Consider the following 6,400-nt stretch of genomic DNA (forward strand, 5'->3'; position numbering starts at 1 on the left):
AATTGAGACAGTAATTCATTCTGACTTAATGAAGCAGCATGAACCACTTAGCTTATGGGCTGGCATTGCTATCGTTCACCTGTATGTGTTTAGAAACTTGCCAGAATTTTGATTTGTGGGGAGTAAACACGGAGGGGAAGAGAATGATTTTAATGTCTCTAGCCTCTGAAGAAAAACTTCTGCAGATTTCAAGAATGGACGATGATCTACCATCACATTACAACACTGCTCTAGGAAGTATTTCAACTCTCATAAGCATTGCCAGGAATTCATGACAAGATTATGACCACCCCATGAAATTCAACATTTCAATTGTAATTTTGAGTAAATTTTGCAAGTAGGTAAGTGTCATTATTAAATTTGTAACTATTAATATCATCTGAGCCTGTGTAGTTCAACCTTCACTTGCCTAATGACACCTGTCTTTATGGATACAAGTTATTCTTTGTGCTGTTGATTGAGAGAGGGTAGATGGCTGTTTAGTCCCAACATAAAAGCTTTTAAATTTTGCTCCCCATTGCAATCACCATGGCAAGTCAAGTATCATCATGTTTTACCTCATCTATAGCTGCCTAGCTGGGGTTTTCTTTCTTTCTTTTTTTTAATCACTTTGTTTCCTCAAGAGTCACCACTTTGACCATTAGAATGTGGAATTTTCTTCCTAAAGAAGAATTATGACTATTCTACCTACCTGCTTGCAAATTATTTCCATTTTTCATTGTCTTCAAATTTGGTCCAAATTACTTAGCATGACAAACAAAGCTCTTTATTATCTTGTCTGTAGTGAATCCTTTCTGGAAAGTCTGAGCAATTCTATACACTACACTCCCTTCTCTGAAACTTCTGAGTCTCCTGTCATTTTCAGAGGTGTTTACCAATAACTCTGGTAAACTCACGGAATTCGATGACAAGCAGGTCTCTTCGTCAAGTTGGGAAAATCAGATTCTCTTGCCTGGAATTTTGGATTCATAAGCTTCTCAGTGATCTAATTTGATCCTTACTTGGTATTATTATTCCACTATACTATGATGTCACTTTAAATAGGCAAAAATTTATTTCTTGGGAAAACTTGGGAAGACTTTTACACTATTTGTTTAAAAGCACAGAGAAAGGATTAAAAACACCAGTCTTTTAAGATCAAGGTCACACAGCTGCTGTGAAAAATAACTTTGAACGTGGTGGTAAAATTAAAGAGGTACATAAATTACCTAATTAATAGGACTGGACATTGGAACCATCCATAAAAATTCCATTAGTCTGATGTTATCTAAAAGCAATTAAAAGTTTCTCTGTTTAGCATATATACTCTTAATATTACTCATTGCATTTTTTGTTTTTTTTTCCAGAAATACACACGGCCACTTTTAATCAGCATTGTAAGTATATATAATACATGAATATTATTTATTCTTCTTAAAAGTAGAATAAATTCTTTTAATTTATGTACAGAATGTATCTTTCTAAAAAGAAATATTCATTTCTGGTTGATAATTGGTTCTTAGAAATTTGAGGGGCAATAAAGTCCCTTGACATTACTAATGTCCATATACTTCTGCACCAATTTCAAGAGGACAGCTGGGAAAGGGGGAATAACGTGTGTGTGTCGGGAGCAGAGTGGTGGGTCATACCTTTTTTGAGTCATTGTGCTTGATGCACATTTCTTAATCTTCAAGAAAACTCCATGAGACATGTATTATTGTCACTATTTTCAATGAAACTGAAGTAAAGAAAATGCAATTTGTAGATTTCTAAAAGGCTTTGTGCATTCATCACATCACATCATAACACTACCATTAAAGGTAATAGTGTAGAGAACTATGTTAGTAATCCCCTACCCCTCTGCAAGAAACCAAAACCAAAACCAAAACCAAAACCAAAACAAAAAACTATTGGAAAAATTGCATTGATAAAGTTGTGGTTAGCAGAACAAGAGAAAATCTAAGATAGTCAATCTCATCTATGTTTAATTTTTGTCATGGGAATGTTAAATGATTTTACTCTTGGAATTACTAAACTAGGACAGACAAGTGTGATGCTAGGAGCTTGCAAACCTCCAGTTTTAAAAATTATTCGCACCACTTTCTTTCGCCGGTGCAGATGAAGGTTACCTAAAGGAAAATCACAAAGAATTGATTAGGTCAGCACTTGGGGGCAGAAGCATAAGATGCCATTGCAGGAATCACTTAGTGCTAGAGATCTGGAAACTTTCTGGTGCACTAGGAAAGGCTATGGAGCAATATTCATGGTTTCTTTTTGACTTTGGTACCCTGTGCCTTCAGGGTTTCTATATTCATGTACTAGCATGTTCAAAAGGGTAAGGCATCAAAGATTAACCATTAATTGATGTTGTTTAAATGAAGACTTCCTTGGTCAAATTACATTTGAGAAACTGATTCTAAGTCTTTACCAGGGCGTGTTTAAATTCACAAGAGGATAAAAACCTGTTTAATTTGTTTAATGGTTTGAAAAATGTCTTAGCTGGAGCAAAAATTTCTTGCTTGGCATACTTGCTGCAATCCCTCAACATCATTTTGGGGAGTGAAATTCTTGATAGGCAGAGCAGTTTCCTGTTGCTCTTAGCTGTAATTTGTGACCTTTTTCTGAGTACTACTATTTTAGATGCTAAAGGAAAACTATAGGTCTGAAAGCCATAAAATAACAAAAAATTCCAAGAATCATCAATACTATTATGTATACTTGATCTTTGAGAGACTAAATCAAGACGGCTTACTGACCCCTGAACATTCACTTTCATCAAAAAGGAAGATAAACAGGAAGGCTCAAATAAAGTTACTGAGGGGACAAGATGAAGTAACACTTCAATTTTTGCTTCATTTTCCAGTGTTTCATCATTCGTTCCTTAAGAGAAATCTCTTTTTTGTTCTCACATTCCGAAGATGTGTTTGATGTGGTTTCATCCTTGAATGTCCGAGACAGTTGTTAACTCAGTGAGAAGGTGTTAAATGGAAACTAGTTGTGAAGGAAAACTACCATTCTCTGACATGGATTTAGGAAATTTCTTCTGGCTGGAGAAAACCATTATCTAATACCAAATTTGTACTGTCCATGGTCCTCTCTTAGCTATTCTCAATTCTTCCAATTGCTCTTCCTGCAGCAAATGAAGCAAATCCCAGGATTAGCTAGTAGTGAGAAATATGTACAATTAGTCCATGAAATCACTTTCCCAGGATTAGTTGTTCTCAAAGATAACCCAGTGGAAAGGCAGTGTATTAAGTGATATTTATTTATTTATCCATAAAATAGAAAGTCAAACAAAGTGGGGAAAGTAATTTGGGTATGTTTCTTTCAGACTAACTAGTTGGCTTCTCTTCATTGCCTGTTTGATTTCTTTTAGGATATGGAAATATTGCAAATTGATGATTAATAGGTTGTCAGACACAAGTGAAAATAATCTAGACCAGCCAAAATAAAATCTTCGTCTCAACTATAATGTCATAGTTTTGGTGACTTGTTATTGCCAATCACTTGGTGAAGTAGAATGGCTGATTTCAGACTATTATACCAGTTGAGGTTTTTGAAGGAATAAATAAATAAATCTGATTTGTGCAGTTAACAAATAAATATCTGCACTCTTTTCTAGAAACGGGTGCTGCTTTTTCTCATTTCTTTAGACTCTTCTCCATGAAGTTGAAGCAAAAGGAGAAAGGAATGAATGCAGTGTCGTCATCATGTTGATGGGTGAGGCCACGGCACTAAGAGTTTCCAATCAGAAGTGGGGGTCACTTCTCTAGTGACGGTTGAAGATGACGAAAAGTTTTCCCACCCAGTGACCTTGGTCTGTAGGTTACTGATTTCCAGGTTTCCACCCTCTTTGTCGGTGTTTCTTGCCTTCTCCTCTCTTTTAGGAAGAAAACCAAAAATGCTTTGTTATTCTTTCTCTGTGTCTTTCCTCTTTTTCCTCCTTCTTTTTTCCTAAAATGCCTTTCTTTAATCTTGGTTCAATTTTCAGATTATGTATGCTGCTGGAAGAAAAAAAAAGGTGAATTCTGTGGCTAAATATTTTTTTTTACTCTATAGCTTATTTATCCTTCAAGTAATACTCCAAGAAGATCTGCTTGCTCTTATAGTTTTTATCATTAGCCTGTAAAGCAACTGATTTTATAAATGCCTTTGGCAAATAGAGGATTTCCTCCCCCTCTTCCCCAACCTCATCCTGGAATTGGCAAAATAAAACCCATTATGGGAAGTCTTTTGCTAAGGGGTTTTAATCATTGGCCTATTCATCTCTTGAATGCTTTAGTAATATATTTCCTGGAATCAAAGTGGTTGATATTTTTGAGATATTGACTATGATGTTTTAAAATACCAGGGTCCCAAAAGGCTTACCCTTTATACAGTGTTCAAATACATTAATCACTAATAAAACCAATTACTAATAAAACTCAATCTTGTTGGTGTGTACTTTTTCAATATCTCTTAATCATCCGTGTATTACAGAACTTGCTAGGTGAAGAATATTGTACTGAGCACTTTAGAAGTCAACATGGAAAACCTTAAAAGTGGACTATGAAGGCAGCAAATACATTTTAAATGTGCTTTTTATTTATAACTCTGGAGTCTTGCATATTGATAAAATAAGTGAGAAGTAAAGAATAATAATTATTTAACAGATTAGGTCAAGGATGCTGTTGCAATTGAGATAAACTCAAGCTGTTTCGACATTTTGGCTTAGAATCCTGAGTCTGGGAACCTAAAACTGAAGCTACTTCTAATGTGAGAAAATTAACAGTAGAAATCTACCAATTCAAGCACATGGAGGAGACCACAAATTGGGTAGGTTAAATACTTCAGTGTAGCTGTTCTTTGGGAGGGTAGTCCAGACTCTTACAGATTAATGAAGGTGGGAGAAATGGGAGTGAATCAGGGAAGGAGAGCACTTCATTCCCAGCCAGTGTCAGGGGTTATATTAATCCAAGGGTTTTTGCCAAGTTGTGTGATAGTTAAGACTACAGTGAAAGGCAGGAATGAGGAAAGTGTAAACCAATCCAACATTATTCTCCATTTCCTGAGGTGCTTATTTTTCTAAATCGGGGAAGGAAACTCAAAGAGACCCGACAAAGAGCCTGACTTCATACAGGAAGTCCTTGCTAATGCAACAGGCAATAAAATGATGTAAAAGACACACAGATCGAGAAGGGAGATGTAAAACTGTCTTTGTTAACAGATGACATGGCTGTCTATGTTAGATGATATGAAAGAAAACAACAACAACAACAACAACAACAACAACAACAACAACAACAACAACAAAACCTTCCTGGAACTAATAAGCTGCAAGGTTACATAATACAAAAGTCAATTTCTTTTGCATGTTAAACCAACAATGAACACGTGTAATTTGAAATTAAAAACACAGTACTATTTACTTTAATGCCCTCCGAAATGAAATACTTAGGTATACAACTAACAGAATATGAACAAGTTCTGTATGAAGAAAACTACAAAACTATGACAACTGAAATCAAAGAAGCACTAATTAAATGGAGAGATATTCCATGTTCATGGATAGGAAGACTCCATATTGTCAAGATGTTAGTTCCTCCCAATTTGATCTAGAGATTCAATGCAATCTCAGTCTAAATCCCAGCAAGTTACTTTGTGAATATCAACAAACTGATTCTGAAGTTTATATGGAGAGGGGAAAAGATACAGAATAGCCAACACAAAATTGAAGAAGAACAAAGTTGGAGAACTGATGTTTACTTCAGCATTTACTATAAGTCTATAGTAATCAAGACAGTATGGTATTGGCAAAAGCCTAGACAAATGGACCAATAGAATAGAATAGAGAACCCAGGAATAGATTCCCACAAATATAAGTCAACTGATCTTTGACAAGGGAACAAAAACAATACAATGAAGTTAAGATAGTCTTTTCAACAAATGGTGCTGGAAAAACTGGACATTCAAACACACAAATGAATCTAGGTATAGACCTTATACCTTTAACAAATTGGATCATAGACCTAAATGTAAAACGGAAAACTATAAAACTTCTGGAAGGTAACATAGATGAAAACCTACATAATCCTGAAGATGGTGATGCCTTTTTATTTTTTTATTTTAATTCTTTTATTTTTTAACATTTTTTATTGATTTATAATCATTTTACAATGTTGCGTCAAATTCCAGTGTTCAGCACAATTTTTCAGTCATTCATGGACATATACACACTCATTGTCGCATTTTTGTCTCTGTGAGTTATCATAACATTTTGTGTATATTTCCCTGTGCTATACAGTGTAATCTTGTTTATCTATTCTACAATTTTGAAATCCCAGGCTATCCCTTCCCACCCTCCATCCCCCCGGTAACCACAAGTCTGTATTCTCTGTCTGTGAGTCTATTTCTGTTTTGTATTTATGCTTTGTTTGCTTGT

This window comes from Camelus ferus, chromosome 13 (genome assembly GCF_009834535.1).
Source record: "Camelus ferus isolate YT-003-E chromosome 13, BCGSAC_Cfer_1.0, whole genome shotgun sequence".
Taxonomy (NCBI): Eukaryota; Metazoa; Chordata; class Mammalia; order Artiodactyla; family Camelidae; genus Camelus; species Camelus ferus.